This window comes from Falco rusticolus, chromosome 10 (genome assembly GCF_015220075.1).
Source record: "Falco rusticolus isolate bFalRus1 chromosome 10, bFalRus1.pri, whole genome shotgun sequence".
Classification (NCBI taxonomy): Eukaryota; Metazoa; Chordata; class Aves; order Falconiformes; family Falconidae; genus Falco; species Falco rusticolus.
This window is the reverse complement of record NC_051196.1, coordinates 16,728,649-16,748,380: the sequence shown is the minus strand read 5'-3', so window position 1 is coordinate 16,748,380 and position 19,732 is coordinate 16,728,649. Positions and strand designations below refer to the sequence as shown.

Below are 19,732 nucleotides of genomic sequence, written 5' to 3'. Positions count from 1 at the left end.
GAACCTGAGCTTGGATGTCCTCATGCCTGGTCCAACAAAACCTACTTTTTCTAGATGGACTTAGTTGAAAGGAAAGGAGTCATATTTACAATATTCTGTGCATGTGTGGGAAGCTCACCTAAAATTACAATAACTATGTGATGCTGACTGTTGATTCACAGAGCCCTGAACAGACTAAGTGTTTGGTTTTCACTCTGCAACCCCGGATAATTATACTCACACATTACCTTCAAGTATCTGTGCCTTGACATCTCAAGAAATACCAGAGATACTTTCTCTAACTCAATGTGTGTTCCCTGTACAGACAGAGGGCATTTCACAGGAGTCAGTGGAACAGAAACATAAACAAACCCCTGTGCCCTGGTTAGGCCTCCGAACAGGAATGCCAAACACCTCCCCCCTGCTCTCTGTCACTGATACCTCCATCCCCATGGGTCACTGCTGGTGGCCACAGCTTTTAATCACATGCTGGGCCTCCAATGATTTATCACCCCTTAATAGTTTTTGTGTTGAAGATTCCCAGTTGGGAACTCTGCTCCCCTTCCCCCCGCCATGTAGCTTTACCCAAGAGCATCCAAACCAAAGCAGGAAAATATACTGTCCATGTGCAAGCAGAATTAATGCTGTTTAAGAAAACTATCTGTTACTGACAGGCACTTTTAGAAAATAATTAGTGACACCATATAAGATTTTAGAATTAGGCAAAGTTTATAAAACTAAAGACTTCAAATCTAGCATAGTGTTTCCAACAGACTGCGTGGCTCTCTGTTGTTCTCTGCACAGTGCATTTAAAAACACAGCCTTGCTTTTGGTAAAATCTTGCTACAAGATTCACTTCAGTTTTCAGCTCCAAGCTGCTTCAGTGGAACTTCCTACCAACGTACCGTCAGCAGAAACACTATGCACAAGAAGAACACCAACATGTCATGTGGCATTTATGATCTCAGTACATAACCAAGATTTGCCTCATAGGAAACACTGATGCAGCAATTTTCATCCACAGGTCTCACAAGTTTCCTGCGCTTACCTCCATTTTAAAGCTGAGCTTTCTTTCCAACTCAGTGTGGGATGCTGCCCGAACCAGGGTTAAAGCCAGACTTCCTTCGTCCCCAGCAAAAAGTCTATGTGACAGACCCAGACATCTCTCAGGAGCAGATAAAATTCTTCCACTTGTTCAGACTCATCAGGAAGTAACAGTTGTGATTCCACTTTGAACAAAGAATAAACCACTTGAGTCCATACCAAGTCCTCACGCCTATGTCTCCAATCCTGGCAGGAAGGGATTCTTCCCTCTCAGGTGGAAACAATCCCTGCAGGTGGTGGTGCTGGTAGTGATGAGGACAACATTGGTCCGTCTCCTCTGTTGGCGTTTGCCCGATGGATTCAAACAATCCATCTAGTTCATTTTTCTCTATAACAAAGCAGCAGACACTGTAGCTGTAGGGCTCTCAACACAGTTGGCCTCACAATTGTGTGCAAGAGCCATGTTATTTCAGCCACTGACTGGAAGAGTTTAACCACTTATTTTAGGATTTGTTCCTGTGGAACAGAAGTAGACCCTTTATACAAATGGGTCATATTTCACTCCTGCGTCTCCCTCCTGTCTCTCTAACACTACTCAGTAGTCTAATCAAAGCTACATAATGCTAGCAACAGAAAAATCAGGTTGAAAAACTAAGGAAAGTAATAAATTTCAGTGGCAAACTTACACTCAGAAAACCTGAAAATGAAGTCCAAAAGGCAAAGAAATCCATCTCATCAGTCAGGTACCTTGGAGGGAAATCATCTGGCATGCACGGGAGGTCTCCCATTGCCCAGGTAGGGGACACAGCTTCAGCACATCACTCCTTCCTTCCCATCCAGCTCTCATGCTCGTAGAAACTGGGGTGACAACAGGGAAAAGAGGGATGGAGAATTGTTCTGGTATCATCCCGGCATGGAGCTGTAATGCAGCCAGGGGATATACACTGGCATAAGAACTCAGAAATACATGCAGATGCCTCATTTTATGTGTAGCTTTAGCAACTGCCAACATTTTGGAGGTCCTTTACTTGTATAACATGCAAGAAGCAGCAGTTATGTGCATGAGGTATGTTCCTGATACATTTAAACATAATCCCTAAGTTTCAATGATACTAAGCACTCGTAGCCATAACCAAAGCTATGTCATTCTTTGATGATAATCATAATCTTTAAAAATAAGACATTTTGTGTTATACTTAAAGTTATTACTTGTAAAACAATAACTCCGCATGTATCTAAAAATGTCTAACACCATGATGATTTAATTCATAAACCACAACCTGCAACGCTACCTTACAAACGAGGGTGCCCATATGCAGCACAACTTACCCAGGAAAACAGGCAATTAATTCACTTCTAACACAGGATTACAACACAGGCTGCCCTCTCACACCCCAGCAGTGTAGATCACAGCATTTCTCATCACTGGTGGATCAATCTACAAAGGCAGGGAAGGTTAAAAACAAAACGTAAGACTGTTCAACTTATTTAGTCGCTTATACATGGTATATAAATAGTGGTTTTGCATTATGTCATAGAGCTACCATTGCCCTAAATGGCAACAGGACCTTAACAAACAGGTGTCTAAGAGAATGAGGGCAGACCAGAACCCTTACACATAAAGAAAAATGCTTATTATAGTTTTACCACTTGCCACAGACTGACAGAAGTGCTAAAATCTAAAGCTAATACACAGGAGGTTTGTTTATTGCGTTGGATGGACCAAAGAAAAATTTCCTGCATATGACACTGAAGGCAGAGTGCACAAAAATTCCTCTGAAGTCTGCAGAGAGCATTGAACAGACCCTCCTCTGTTTTAGCCTCTCTCTCACATATCTGTGTTTTGAATTTTAACACAGCTGTGAAAGAAAAAAAAAGCAACACCAATAAGCTTGCCAATTAGGCATTCAAATGTCAGAGACAAAGGAAAGTTTGGTAAGGAGATGAGTTTGCTGTGGGCAATGACTGTGTCAGACAGCCAATGACATCACTCCCTGTGCTGTCTCCATCACAATTTTCCAGAACAGGATTACAGCGATGACAGATTCCATTCCAAAACTCCCAGGCAGCTCTTTACATAGATGTTAGCAGAACAAAAGCATTACATGAGATTTCCTCTCTCCGTCAGGCAGCATTTGATGTTCTCTAATCCTCACCTTGGGAAAAGCATTCAAGAACCATATGGACTTGCTGAAATCACACAGGATGTCCTGTCTCGTAGCTAAAATACACGACTTAAGGAACCTCTGTGGGGCTGAGAGGGCAAAGAAAGTAGGTTCTGGTTTTTATTTCCAAGAGAATGGCAGTGATAGAACCCAAATCTGTGCACATCACTGTCAGGTGCAATTGCTACATATCCCATGAAAGACTATTGTGGTAACTTAATGGGGCATAAATGGGGAGTAGAAAAAACAGAAAAAGCATCAACACTATCTGCTGTATTAGAGAATTCTTCAGTAACCAGAAATAAGTGACAAAAATTTAAAAATTTCTTCTGCTTTCATCTTTAAAGATTCAGTCTTCCACTTGTACTGAATTTTGACCATAGCTGGTTAACTACAGAGAAGTGAGAAGTCAGAGCACTTGACATTTGGATAAAAGCTTTCATTTAAAATAAGTAACCAGCATTTTCATGCATTTTAACCAAAACTGACCCAGTAAAGAATTTATGTGTTCAATTAATCTAATTCCCTTTTCTCATTCAATTATCTATGACTTTTAGCACTGGCAGGAAGTTATTCAATTAATATTTTTATTTTGTATGGAAACTCAATCCTATTCGTATCTATTGCCAATCAAATCATCTTAATTAACATAATCGGCACCAATTGTCTGCAGTCTGCTGTGTCACCCATGACCTGAGTAGAACTTTTTTCATCTCCTTCACAGAAATATATTCAGTGAGTGAGCACAGGAACAGTTTAAGTCACATTTTCAAAGTCTGATGCATGCCACGGTGCAGATAATGTATATCCCATTTTCGTGCTCTGGATATTAAAGGAATGATCAGAAGCTAAAAGCAAATAAAGATAATAGCACACATTCTTTTATAGTTACCTTTTTTTTTTTTTAAACTATGCTTAAAATGTTATAGCTCTCTTTCTCAGCCTCCCAGACTCATATACCTCTCCTCTGGAATTTAGTTAATGGAAAATCAAAGGAAGTTTAACAGGTGTTATTATAAAGAACCCTTTACACTTGAGACAACTGCTACATGGTCATTATCTAAGTATGTCTTATGGTTTGGAGCCACACTTGAAAGTTCAGGTTTCTTACATTATCCAGCGCTCCATTCCATGCACCAGTTTCCATTTTATTAATGCCAGCAAAGACAAGCTGTATGTTTCCGAGATGAACTCGCATGAAAGCGCCTCCTAATTCAGAGCTACCAACTGATTCAGGCCCATCCCTGCTTGGTGTGTAATTCTTTTGTCCCCTGTCATTCTGAGTGTATTCTGTTATATCTGCAGTGCGATGAATTTAGGTTAAGAGCACAGTTACTGGCATGCTGCCCACCCCAAGTGACTCAGGCATCTTCTTGTTTCGTTACAGTGGCCTCCCAAGCCCACAGGATTTATCTGTGTAGACAACACAATCACAACTCATCAAAAAGTGCAAGGAATAAGCAGTGCATGAGAAAAGGGTTTTTTACTTTTAACTGCAAGGAAAGGGTTGTAATAAGCAAGTATTACATTGCCTGGAATTAACAGGCATGTCACTGCAAGCAAAAACAGTTTCACATTTTGGGTAGTTTGAGAAGCAGACAAATACCGTGACTGTCTTTTTCTTCTTGATGTCCTTGTATAATTGATCTTGAGCTAGGAACTTTGCATTCCAGCAGAAGCCTGGATTAAAAACCTAGACCAACAACAGTCAGCCATCAATCTTGATGCCATCTATCCTATCTGCAACCATTTGTATCGGCCATTAGCTATTTAGTGACTCTAAGTCTCAGGCAGAGAGATCATCTTTCAAAGAGAATAAACTCTCAGTGCATATCCCCATTCATTCCTCCTATTCTTTTGCTAATTCCCATCTATTACTCCCTCAGCACTTGCAGTGAAATCTCATGCTCATTGCTTCACTCATATTTATATACCACATTACTAAGCTTTCTTTTTCCAGATACGATTTCCAACAAAAATTTAAGTGTGAACTTTCCAAAAATATGGCAGATCAGACTGCAATGACTCCTTCAGCATATATCCATAAGTACTTGCCTCTCAGTTATATTGATTTCTCTTTACACCGTTCCTGAAGGGCAATGTAGCACCAGGGGCAGCGGCAGTAAATACATCTTCACTGTAAGGGTTCTTTCCCGCTGCCGAAGCAGTGTAAAGTGAGAGGTTTGTGATATAAAGGAGACAAAAGGCCTTGTAATCAAAAAGGTACCTCTGCGTAAGATTCTCCTCTTCAAAAACTTTGAAGTTGTTTTTTCTGTGTCTGAAAACATCATCATTTTAAATACATACATTTTACTAAGAAAACACTGAATTTGCGCCGAAATCCTCTCTGCCATACTCTAGGTTCTCAAAATATTCCATTCTATGACCCCTTTGTCACCACAGACTACCTCACCCAACAAGACACTGTCCCGGTACACACACGACATGTAAAATAAAAAAAAATGGCAAAAAGCTCTTGGGCACCCAGCACTTCCAGCAAGACAGCCATACCTGTTCCATCTTCATCTGAGTAACAGTAGTCTCAAGTTCAGAAGGTCGCAGGACTTATTTACATACATATGACCATGCAAGTAGGTTTGCACCTGGCATAAATAGGTGCACCTGCTTCTGTGTTATTGCAGACATGCTTACTTACAGCAGAGGATAGGACAAATCAACGTTGCTCCGCAGCACAGGCAACGTTACCTTTTGTGCCAAAGTACAGCAGGAGTTAGACACATAATCAAGCATTTTGCCCTCATCTTCCTGCCAACAAAGCTCGATTTCTCAAGCAAACGGCAGTGGGAGCACACCCTGCAGCCGTGGGACTGCTCTTGCTCCTTGGCAGCAGCAGCAATTCCTCACCCAGAACTGCATCACCGGCTGCAGGTTTCTGTCTCCAGCCCGGCATGGAAAGGTGTTGGGACATGCAAGAGAAACGCTGCAGGGAGCTCCAAACACTGCCAGCAGTAGTAGCAGGGAAGCACAGGACAGGTAAGCTTGGGGAAGCCTGTACCCTGCAGGCTCTGTGAGTGCAGAGAGTCCCAGGCTGCCCCAACCGGGCTGCTCACCTCTGCGGAGCTGCAGGGCAGGCAGGGCAAGCGCTGGAGCAAGGCACTGCTGAGAAAGGGCTCAGCCCCAGCAGGATGCTGTGCTCCTCTCGTACCCTTTCCTTTCTGCCAGTTATGCAGCCTTCACGCACAGATCAAGGACCAGGGAGAAGAGATGCCCATTGCTGGGGCTTTTCGCTGCCCCCTGGCCTCTGCCCAGGCAACTCCCTCCTTCAACCAACGCCCCAAAGCAGCCCCATCAGAGTTTCTGGCTGCGATCGAGCCAGAATTGCAAAGGCCAGCCTGGATTTCTGTTCCTCTGTACTAATGAAAGAAAGATACTATTACACTTGCCCTGCTGACACAGACTCCTTCGAATTAACTGGACAAGCGCATTAACCAATGCATGTGTTCAGGGTGTCAACATACAGCACACATGGCCCGCGGTACTTCCTAAATAGTTATATTACTCAAGCTAATTTTCTTAATTGTTTAGGTAACATTTTCCAATTGTTGGCACTCCTCTAGGGCTTTCCCATTGGGATTCTTGTTCCTAAAGAGCAACAATAGACTAAAGGAACTTTTATTACTTTGGGATTGGTCATTAATGTTGTCATGCTGGGTTTTTTTCTTCTTTTGAGATAACGATTACAGGCTCTAGAATGTTATTTCTTTTTTAAAGTACACTACACTGAAGACCTGCACAACCACAACTGTCAGGGAACACACAACTTTTGACTAGCTTGTGATCTTTCCCTTAGTGCACCTTGTTGAACAGTACCAGGCTCTCCCACACGCTACCTTGCCGCTCTGAATGCTCACGAGAGGAGAGATACCAAACTGCCCACCTCCTGGCAGGCACAGCATCCCTATCCTCATCCTGCAATTCAGTGAACTGAGACACAGACCAATAATAAAAAGTCTGAAGTTAATCACATCACATTCAGACCTCTAACTACATTTCTAAGGCATCGGGTTCACGATACTTTCTGTTCTAGCTAACAAATTACTTCAAGAGGTGCTCTTTAACTTTTTATAAACTGAAATCAATTTGATCAAGCCCATGAGAGATGCAGTTTTCAAAGTCAAGGAAAATAATCAAGTGTCTAATCATGTCAAAAAAGTCAAAGTTCACAGATGCCTCTTAAAATTCCTAGTCTACACAGTCATATTCTTCACCAGAAACAGCAACACTGCAGTAAAAAGGCACGTTATCCGAAGTTTTTTCTAATATAATAAAGCAAATTAATTTATTGTTTTTAATATAAGAAGCACTCATTTTCTGGCTAGTTTTACTTTAAAAGTATTTCATATGCACAATTAAGATATTAAGCATGGGCCTGACCATGTTTTTAGGAATTTAAGTGCGCCAGTACTGACAAATCATTGGCACTTAGCAGTTCTGCCTTTAAAATCATCATAATTTGACTTCAGAGCACTGCAAAAAGCTAAAAAAAGATTTTTAAGAGCTGGAAAATTACTTTTCTTTCCAGACTGTTCAGAGTACTGTACATTCATTGTACTTTTGAAAGCAATGTGACTTGTGAAACTGGCAACTTTCCCATCCATAGCGTCTTAGAGATGTTTATAGCACATGATATTTTAATTGCCTGATGACAAAATTATTTGGAAGTATATCAATTTCACAATGCATTTGCTTCATATTTTAAACAAAAACTATGAGGTTTGAATGACACTAAGGCCTGGATATAAGCCCAACAAAACAACACAAACGTTAAGGAAAGGTGTCCATAATCCATCAGCCTTAATGCATCCATGAACATGTATGCATAAATTTAGGTGTTGCTAGGGATTCAATCTGCCCAATAACTATCCAGGTGTTATAGACACGCGTCATCGGTGAAGTCCACGGTCACTCATTAGAGTCTGAAGTTAAGTCCAGGCCAGGTCTTCTTAAGGGTGGGCTTCTCAAGGGAGCAGCGGCTGTCCAAAACCAGCATTTCTTTTTTTTTCCCCTGAACAAAACCCTAGTAACTTCTAAACGATTACTGGTTTTTTTTAAAAATAGGGAGCTACTGAAATAAGACAACAGTAACTCAAGAAATGTATTGAGTCATTTTACAGTCAAATGACAATAATATGGCCACAGAACTTCGTCCAACAGGTAAGCTCATCTTTTGCATATATACGGAGGAACACTTGTTAAATAGAGCCTCTCTCTAAAGCTACAGGACACTGATTATATGTGAAAGGCGTGTCTACTGCCTTCTGAGCACAGTTTGCCATTTTTGTTTCAATGTGCAAAATCCTAACATGGCTTTGGATCCGCCTACTTGGAGGACTGACTTCCTATGTTGCATTCATAAACCTGGAGTCGTCTTCTTTACAGAAAAACTAACAGACATGACCGTGCAGACAAACTCGTGCTGTTGTGGAATTTATGCCTCACATATATGCACATACTTATAGATAATCCAACCTGTAAACCCCCCACCAACAGAACTGCTGTTAATAACCCCCCCCTTTTTAGCAGGTAGCCAGGGCAGTCGACTAGCTTGGTGAGTACATGCAAGGTGGGGGGGGGGGGGGAAGAGGAAATCATTCTAGTGATTACATTTTGTTGCAGCTGTCCTCAAGACATCCAAGCAAAGTCCTATAAACCACACTTGACAACTTGTTTAGGTCCTGCTGAAATACGTGAAAGCAAATCCTCTTATTGGTACAAATGTGATTTACAGCAGCTGAAGATCTAACTTGTAGATGAGCCTCATAATTATTTGTATGTAAGAAAAACACAGGCCCCACTCCTAAACTGGGATTTTACTGGAACGCTGTTGCAGAAAAGGAGCTACATCAGTGCTCCTTATCATATTAGAGATCATTTTGTAAATGGGGAACTGACCCTTAACTGTACCAACACTAGTAGGTGTCACTAGAATTTATTGCCTCATGGGATTTCCTCTCTGTGACTTCCTTAGGTCTCTGCCCTTGTTTATCAGTTTAGTAGCATTCGTAACAAAACATGCACATATATTCTACAAAGTACGTCACATCCTTGCAAGGAGGGAGGGTAGCCAGACACCCTGAAATATGGAATGTGCATTAGCAAGCGTGGTCCATAAAATTTCAAAGGCTGAGATCTTTTCACAGCCTGACAGATTTTCCCATATAGCTTTCCACATTCCTAGTGTAACCCAATACAGGCGCTGCAGGCTGAATGATAAACAGAGACTCCTTCAGGAAACCTTGGGAAAGTGGAGCCTCAGAATATTACACTTTGCTCTAACTATTCCACAGGTGACTGTTAAGGCTGCATAGCCCATTTTTTTCAACTGCAGAAGACAGGCAGAAAAAGTGAGAACGGGACAAAACAAGTAACTAAAAAATGTCTGGCAATGAACTATCACTACCCTTGAACTCTATCTTTTATGGAAAATAAAAATAATTCAGTACTTTCCAATCCTGGAAAAAACAGAAGCAGTGTTTCAGCAGATACACGATTTTTTACATTTACCCAGCTTTTGCATTAGGTGCACCGGTAAATGTTGCTGTAAAATATGGTTAGTAATACCTGCAAACCACGAGAAGTGTGAAAGCACATTTCTACTACTTGACTCACTTCTATTTACCAGCTGTGTGCTTGCCAGCTATAGCTTATGCATATATTCATTGCAGCCCCAGCTACAAGCAATGTGCATGCAACACGTACAAGCACTCAGAAAATGAGAGCCTTGCCACAGCCAGCATACACTCACTGAGCCAGGCTCTCAGCAGCATTCAAACTGCACAAAGAGAGCCCAGAGCAGAGCCAAGGCAGGTACACGCTACCAGGGCTCCCCAGCCCATGAGACCGGCTGTCCTTCTGGTCAAACTCTAGTGTAAAGCGGAGCATCTTCAGAGCTGTTCTGCTTTGCATCAGCTGTCGGTGACTTAGAGCTAGTGCAGTTTTCAGGCAATGTTGGGATGTTTTGACCACACTCCCTTTGTTATAGCTTTGCACCCTAGGTAGCACAGGGACTGTTACGGCAACAGAGTGACAGCAAAGGATTACCCTGCTCATAGACTGTCTTTCATGGTACAGTTCCAGTAGACCGGTGCAAATTAACTACAGCATGGCCAAGAACCAGGGCCAGGATGACTAATAACGACCTTCCAAGCAGCCACGGCACGTAGTAAGAGCACAATGTACTAAAGATTTTCAAACAACATATTATATAATATACCACAGCCCCTATATTATGCCCATATGAGCAGTGGGGTAATGTTTTCAATAGCTGTTGTGATCAAAAGAGAGAGTACATTGTTCCCCATCTTGCAAAACCTATCATGCTTGTTACTCAAAATTATTTGTTAAAAAATATGTGCAACCATATTTCTGACCATGGATTTGGGCAAAACACTGAACCAGATCACCCTTTCGTCAGCTGTTATTCTGATTTATGACTGGACAGCAAACTCAGATAGTATTGCCTGTGCTCCCTCGTCACACGATTATGTGACACAAACAGGAAAGACTTCAAGATGGCTGAACAGTATTTCCAGGCTGGATCTTTAGGCAGCCACAACCTCCAGATTATTTTTAAGATTTCTGCTGCTTGTGGTGGTCAAAAAAATATTGGCAGGAAAGAGACTGAAATGCTGAGTGTCATTAAAAAGAAACCACCTGTCATGTCCTTTAGTATTCTCATATTAACTTGCATGCAGATGGGAAAACAGGTTCATTAATTATTAGATATGAAATACAATTCTTCACATACCCATACCATTAAGGTCAAGATGTTAAATGGCTAACCCAAAATTCTGATATTTAGTACTAACCATAGGTATGTCAACATTCAATTTATCTGGGAAATTACACCCCCTATAAAAAAAAATTAAAAAAAAAAGAATAAAAAGAACTCTGAAGGAGGGCATTAACCACTCCAGCACCGTGAGGCACATCTGGCCTCTCTTATTTTGAGCTTAAGTTTTAGGCCGGAACCAAAAGATATCTTCCCAAACAAAATTCTTTTATCAAAACACCTATGCACCTTTTGAACCTGATACATTAGTATCTTCCTTTATGAAAGCCTCTGGCATCCAGAGACACAGTAACTCACATTTTCATGCATCCTTTCAAAAGGCAAGGCAGCTCTCGCAGTCATTTACCTGCCGGTTCGATTTGTATAGACACAACTTGTTTCCTGCCTGCACAGCTGCTGATCGTGGGCTGGGCTGCCACAGAACAACAAAGTTTCAAAGAAGGAAAGGCAAGCATTTCTTTATTCTCTCCCTCTCCTCTCTTGGTAACTACTCAGATGAGTTCTGTTATAGGCCACTGGAGAAGATAAAATTCATTAGCATAGAGCAGAGAAACACTGACTCCACTGTAGTACTCTTTGGAGGCCACAAACTTCAGTATCACAGTAGTTCATACGGCAGCATCTAAAAATTTACAGAGTGTGAGGTACTACAACTAAAGAGTATTAAATGCATATTTTCTTTCATATACCTATGCATGGCTCAGCGTAGAGGATCACTAGTCTGAATCACATAGGCATTACCGGCACGTAAATTGTCTTTGTATTTAGGACAGATCTCACAGCTCCCAACACTATTCTTTGAAAAAAATTTAAATTAATGGAAAGAAATAGTATCACAGGCTGGCTAACTGATGCCACAGCCTGTAAATGGTAAATATGTTTGTACGTATAATTATATCAAAAGTATACATTAGAGTCATTACAGAGTGCTGAACTTCTCTTCTTGTTGATAATATTACTACGACTTACATGACAGAAACTGAATTAGTCACCAATACTCATGCACTATTTTGCACCGTAAGTAAACTTAGCAGGTTTTATGGTGAGCTACACTTTGAATAACTCTACATCTTTGGAATCCAGCCAGCCTGAAACCTCAAAACTTTTCCCAAATGAAACTATGTTAATAAAAATCTCAAACTGATCAGCACAGAAGTTACATGTACTCTTTAGCTAGAGAAAAACATTATGAGTAGAATTTGGGGAAGATTAATTCCCCCAAACACACCAGAAATGTGCTAAGCATCTTCATCTTCACGTTCAGTAAATCTTTTCCTGTCTTATCGAAAACTACAAACATTCTTATGCGATTGTAATAAACTTGAAATAGCATTTTTTGAAGTAATCCACTACTTGAACTTCCCAATTAATTCAAGAGCCACAAAAGTGCCTCACATAACATTAGAATTTTTAAATCTGTGGTCACAGAAGCTAGCCAAACTAACATGTGTGCACACTATCTCCACCAGCAGTTGAACATCAAGCTGCAGAACAGGTGATGCCAGCATGTGTAGCCTTCCCTGCTAAACGAGGTCAACTGACAGGCATTATTCTCAACTAGGAGGACCAAATGGAAAGAAGAACTAAGGTTGGAGAGGAAGCTTTAGGAGGCTGAACAGCAGCATCATGGGCAAGCTCCTTTTGTGCTTGAAAACATAAAGAATTTGACATCTGGCCTCTCCTGGGAGAAACCCAAGCAACATCTCCAAAGTAGGCAGTGAAGCATGGAGCTGTGCTATACACACAACAAAGAACAGATAGACTAACACACTGGAAACACAGATAAACAGGTGCATCCCGAACGTCTTTGAGAAACCCTAAAAGATTCATGCTATGAAAAATGGTACCATATATACACGTACCATGAAAAGTTCCAAAACGTCATGGACATTGCTCCTAAACCCTGAAATTTCACAGCTCTGTCTTGCATGATTTTATGATTTCTTGACTCAGTTCTCTGTAAGACTTAGCTACAACACTGATTCTTATATCAAGCAACATTAATGCTCCCCTTCTCCTGTTTATCCAGGTGGGTAGCATGTTCTGTTGTGCCCACTTGTGGCCAAACAGGCCATTTATATTTAAAAGAGCAGTTAAAGAACACTTTTCCCCCATTATTATGGCTGATAAAGGCCCCAGTTCAGAAGCAGAGGTGGAAGCATTCATTACAGCCACAGCCAGTGCAAGGAATGAATCTCAATAACATCAAGGTCAATCCAGAATGACTGTTCACTCTAAGTCCATTGCAAGGGACAGGTTTGTTTACTAACAGACAATTCCCTAACTAGCTATTATTCATTCAACAGATGTGTGCAGTAGGGAGCGCTTTGCTTGTGCTGAAATGGGTGCAACCACATAGCTATAAGCTGCCTTCAAAGCAATTCATGTCCCATTTTAACCTTCATACACTGAGTGCAACCTGAGCATCTTTAGCACCTCTGAAAACCAGCTTGGGTACCTGAATTCTAAAACAAACAATATTTAAACATCTGGATGCCTGCTCAAGTGAACTTACGAAGGCAATAAAATAATCTGAGCAGAATTTTGAGTTGCATCTAAGGTCCTCGCTTAATTTTGGACCAGAATCTCAGCCAACAGCTAACAATCAAACTGCATTGTCTAGGGCTCTGATGAAGCACACTTCCAAATGGAATGCTTTTGAAAGTGACTGGATTTCCTGCACCATTATTTTCACTAGTAGCTTCTTCTGTCAACTATACATGACTCAGGGGAAGGTGAAGGGAGAAGACCTAACAGACCTGAGCCTACTAACAGTGAATCTTGTCACACAGATTTTATTTTAAAGTTTCTCTTCATTGTGTTGTAAATGCTCACATGCCGCCTGAGGAGAGGAAAGTAGTTTTTTTTGCTTTTTTCAAGTACAGTTGGCAGCAGATCTCACTCATGGTCAGTTGCTTGGCAACAAAACAAGTTTCTCTGGCTACAAAATAAATATTCCACATCTGAAATATTTGAGAAAACACTGTTTTTCCTAACTACATTCCATAGTACTTGGGCCACAGGGTTTCCCAGAATAGTCTAAAATGTTAACAGGGTTATACAAAGGACGACATCCAATTAGATTATCACTAAGACAGATACAATACATCCCCCTACACAACACTGTTAACATATTTGAAAATAGTATGTTAAATCTACTCCGTGGTCTGGCGCTCATATGAAGTAGTTTAACTGCCTAGGAACAAGTTAGCTAACTGGATCCTGCACCCTTTTAAATGTAGGCGTGGTGGGAGACATTTTGCAGGGACTGAAAATCTGGAAATCTCTATATTCGGTCTGAGATGCACGCCAAAGAAAGCATGTCTAAAGAAAGAGGCAGTGAGCGCAGACATAAAATCAGATATCTCATCAACTACCAGAGCCACAGAGGTACGCTACGGGAAATACCTGCTCTGGGATTGGTATAGAAAGTGTTTAATTAAAAAGTCACATGCTTTCAGGTAGTTCATAATTCTCACTGCCATCTTTCTCTTCATCCTTTTAGCATGACACTGCTTTGTTGAGGACACAGGCAGTAGAAGCCAGTTCTTCCAACCCTCTGCGAGCATTTGTTCCATTGACGAATTCTAATATAACGGACAGATTCTTATTTTCTAGATGCAAACAGCGTGCGTCCTGGACCAGCAAAGAAAAACCCTTCAGAATCAGCTAACTTCGCATCATTTCCCATCATGATCGACAGCGGATATCTAAGAGGCGGCTAAGAACAGGACAAGTATATAGTGATGCTTTTTTAATATTCTCTTCAGCTTTTGACACTGTAGCACAAGGATTTCCTGCATTTAATAGCCCTTGATGAATCTTTTTTCCATTAATTCATCTTAATACAAAGACTAGGGAGGAGAAATATATATTTCTAGATTTTATTATTCGTTAATAATTCCCAAAATATAGTAGTAATTATTTGGGGTTTTTTATTACCTGGTGACAAATTAAAAATTATTCTAAAACAACAAAAAGAGAGACTATCCACCTCAAGTATCAATTAGAAACTCTGATGAAAAGTTTTAAAGCTGCCAGTTCTCAAAGGGGAGGCAGTCAGGAAAACGGTCTCTTAAGTTATATAGGCCAGTCCTAAGTTCAAGCATTCCTTTAAACATAGGACTTGGGCTTCAAACTCACCTGGGATTATAAAAAAATAAAGTAATTCAGACATGCACGACTGATACACAGTCTAGAGATCTAAGATCAGCCGGCAAACCTCCTATGCATACCTAAATGCTATGGCTGTGTCTAATCTACATAAATTCCCCTTACATTTTTTTCTTTGGCATACACCCAGAGCACTTGCATCTCAGCGCTGGAAGCTCTGCTTATATCGCACAGTCAAGTGTGAACAGGATCTAGAAAATAAGACATACCTGGCCACTCCTCATTTGAGTAGCCTAATCTAGTGGACACATTAAAAGCCCACTAGCAGTTTAGAGACAGGCAGCTATTGACTAATTCATGATACATGAGGAGAAAAACTTATTATCTCTTCATTTTGTTATACTCATTTGCCCAGTAGATTACTTTTCCGAAGTATTCCGGTGCCATTTAGTGGACAGGATGGACAGCACCTGCTTGATGAGTTCTCATGTTTTCTTCATTATCAGTGCTTGGTCCTCTGTGCAAGAATAATTAATTTCCTCCTGAATGTCCTTTAATGTTTATGTGTTTTGCAGATGTGGATTAAAATTTTTGTTATATCCCCATTATACCATTTTGCAATAAGAAACAAAGCTACATAAGAATTACTCTTTTTGCATCTACTTATTTTACATGTCTCACTCCAGATTCTCAGAATTTGCATTCTCTGTGTACCATTTTATTTGTTAAACTAGTACTAGTTTATTCAATAAACTGATAATCTGCAGCTGCTAGTGCTTGACACATAAGCATATTAAACCCAGGATCTCCAGGTAAACAGCCAAAAAGCAAAGAAAACCTACCTGTAAGTGTTTTCACTTAACTCAATGAGAGGCAAAGACAGAATTTCTTCATCACTGCACTCAAAACTTTAGTCTTCCTAAAGCTCTGTCTTTCACACTCCATCTTGCCATTTCTGGAATATTCAAAGCACTGTTCCTGCAAGCTTCAGTCCCAGCCCATTTCATCCTGTGCAATAAGTAAGCAAAAGAACCTGTGGAAAAGTGCACTTCAGGACTGTATCATAATACTCAGGGAACAGAAAAAAAAAATGCACATAAAGCCTTAAATCTATCACTATATTAATCTCGATGCTCAACTTCGTTACATCCTATGAATGCAGCCCTGTGGATGCTCAGCATACAATGCTACGCTGACACTTCTGTGCTTCATCAAGAGAACCGGAGCGTGTACAGATGCAGAGCACTTTATGCTGGAGGGTTAGTGGTAGACTGGGACAAAGCAATTTTTGACAGTAGGTTTCACAGAAATTTGCTGATAGCCAAAACACTATGAAGTTTCAGTCCCAGGATTTATATCAATATTTTACAGGGAGAATGATCCAGCAAACATTTTACCCAGTGCTTATTCTTTTAACAGCTCCCTGGACTTCTTGTTCCAGGTCAAATCACTTGGCTCAATAAGTCTTAGCCTCCCAACTGCAGCCTTACCATAGATTTCAGACTCCACTTCTATCCTGTCTGCTAGCCCAAACTATTCTAATTTCATCCAGTCTGTCTCCTACCTCAGCCTGGTGCTCAGTCAACCACCCACACACTTGTATGTACGTTTTGCTTTCAGCCCCTATATCCAGCCACAGTGTCCATATACTCACTGGCTGTTCTTATTTCACTGTCATTCCCTGCTTCTTCCCAGCTCTCCCCACTATACTGTTACTCCTTATCAGATCCGTACAAACAGCCTCCCTCATTCCTTCCTAGCATACTACCATTCCTCTGCCCCAGTCCCTCTGCCTGAACAGTCCTTGGTTCTCACCACTACTATGGCAGCTCTTGGCCACCCTCTTTACCTCTACTGCCCGTTCATAGTGCCAGTCCTCCTACACAGTGCGGTCCAGCTTGCCTTTCATCAATTACGCATTGCGCACTTTCCCTTTCTACCCAAAACATCATTACATTTTTTCCCTGCCAATTTTCTTATCCTCGTTTCCCCATCACATTTGGTCTTATCCCCCTTGAATTAGAAGCGGGTAGTTCCGTAGTTTCTTTCATGTGAACAAGTTACATATCCCTGACGAGGCCGGGGCGGGAGGAAATCATCTCCCAGAATGGGACAATTAGGTCTTTTCACAGAAAAACATTGCCAATATTTTTTTAGCATGGGTAAAACAATGTATTTTTCTCTAGTCTTGTTCTTGGAAGACGTTAAACTGTTCTGGCTGAAACTTTCTGAAGAGAATTCAGCCCGAGGCAGACACCCAATGCAACATGGAAAAATTTAGTTTGAAAAGCTACTTTGACAAAGCTGTGAACAGCTGAAAATAGGCCTTCAGGACTGGAAGTGCCTAGCTGCCTTAGTAATAGACGCTGTTACTAGCCCTGCCTGTAGCGAGAGTCAAAGGGCCACCCTATAAGGTCACCCCCTTTGGTGACAAGCAAGCATAAACCAACTGCATTTTATTAAGTAACTCTGGCTTCCTGCTAGCACAGCCAAGACAAGACTTCTGCCATTTAATTGTCCAACAATTTGATGCCTACATGAATCCTGACAGAGACACCCTAACAATACTTTTCCGTTTCCTCAGGCTGTGCCACAGAATAGGAACACGGGTAGCAGCGCTGCTTACAAGATTTCCCCCGAGCCTCAGTTTATGATGTGGCAGTTCATTGTAAACAGTTGGCAGACAAGCCACTGGGCCTCCAGCTGTTCAGATTCCTTCTGCGAGAGCCAACGTAACTGTAGCCCTACTTGTGTCTTCAGCTCCTCCACTCTGGAGTTTGCTGAAATGGACCTACCTAAAGTAGTTAGACCACCTGTTGCATCGCCAGATCCATTTAAAGGAGTCCTTCTGCAGTTTGGTTTATGTGGTTTGACAGTAATTGTTTAAGTGGATGCCGTTGTAATGGCACTGCAAAATAAAATTGCAGAGTTATTGCAATCAATAAATATAATTACATGCTAATCAGACCACGAGCTTATCTGCACTTAGTTCTCCATACCATAATGCAGTCCATAAGGCTAACTTATGGCATGTTACAGAACGTTGGACAAATGACATTTGCAGATGACAAAATATTCACAATCAATTGAACTTTTACAGCTCAGAAAGATTTTGAGCCCTGGCAAAAAAAAAAAAATAAAAAAAATAATATCAGTTTTGGAACTTCAAAATTGCTATTTGGTTTGGGAACAAGTTTGATTATACCAGTATCATTGGTACCAGGAAAAGTCACAATAAATTAACACAGTCCTAACATATAGCAACGCAAATGGCATTTTGCAACTTCAGTTACATAAGCATGTAAATCTGTAATTTTTCTTTCAGAGCTGCACAAGATTGAGCAGCTTGAAGTGGGACATGCTGTTATCATGCAATATTCCAATATTAACTTCCCTATATGAAAATATACATGCACATACATGCTTATAGACACATCTACACACATACCTGTATGTACTTACTGCCAAGTTCATAAACTCGCTACAACTTCTATAAATTGACCCTAATATCACCTGCAAGGCAGACCTTTGTCATAACACTGATCTTAAGTAGGAGGAAATTCAGACACGGAAATTAGGATAACCTTTCTAAGGTACTCACCAAATGGGAAGCAGTACTTACAGACTGACTTCTATACTTGTGTTCAAATCACTGGCTACAACCAAAGCAAAGCATAACCCTACAAACGTAAGAAACATGCAGTTACAATATCACAGTAACAGTTCTGCATCCATACATCATACATTTCTATTTTTGTTTTACATGTATAAATGTAAACATGTTTTTATATATATACTGGTAGATGAGCAAAAACATATACAGAAATAAGTTCACACAAAGGACTTCTTTTACAACTAACAGTGGAATATTAAACAGGTTTTTTTAAACTTCATTACAAGAGGCTTATAAGCTGCAATAATTACACTTGCTTCTAGTAGTGCCTCAACAGGTCAACGTTAGTTGTTGGTTCCAATGGTACTGCAGTATCAAACACAGTATGAGACAAATCTGTAGTTATGCCTGTTGGCAGAGTCACAAAATCTTGATTTTTCCAAAAGTAAATCAGAACAGAATCTAACCTGATCTTAAGAGGTTCTTTGTGAAAATGTCTTAAAGCAAAAAGTGGGGTTTGTTTCCAATAGATTACACGGTAATTTCAGTCACTGTACACAGCATGTTAATGATACAAATTAATAGATACATACTCAATGTATTTATATGTAGTAGATTTTAATCTATGCATATAAAATAATTTTACATTAGATAAGATTATAATGTCATCACACTAGTTAACTATTATTTTTCTAATTCTTTACGTTTACCTTTGTTTCATGTCTTGAAAGGGTGCTCCACACTGCAATCTGCATTCACACTGCCACAGCTCAAAACTGCCATTAAACACATGTTCATTTTTAAATACATCCTTAACCACAAACAAAATCAGTGGGCTGTAAGTATTTTCTTGATACCTAAATGAAACGGAATTAAAAGACTCCAAAGTGATTTCCAGTCAAGCCCATTTGAATCCCATTGGAAATACAGGCTTCAAGGCAGATCTTAAATAAACTACAACTACTTGACATGAAGTGGTTATCCTCCAAAATTTGTTCTTCTGTT

The 19,732-nt window shown here is 40.5% G+C and overlaps 1 long non-coding RNA gene across 1 annotated transcript; it reads right to left on the bottom strand.

The window, feature by feature from the left end:
- Positions 1–1,776: 1,776 nt before the first annotated feature.
- LOC119155117 lies at positions 1,777–18,205 on the bottom strand. Its single transcript, XR_005106613.1, has 4 exons — positions 17,910–18,205; positions 15,957–16,122; positions 2,353–2,461; positions 1,777–1,942 (listed from the first exon to the last, which is right to left on the bottom strand). It is a non-coding gene; the product is annotated as an uncharacterized LOC119155117 (long non-coding RNA).
- Between the last annotated feature and the right edge of the window lie 1,527 nt (positions 18,206–19,732).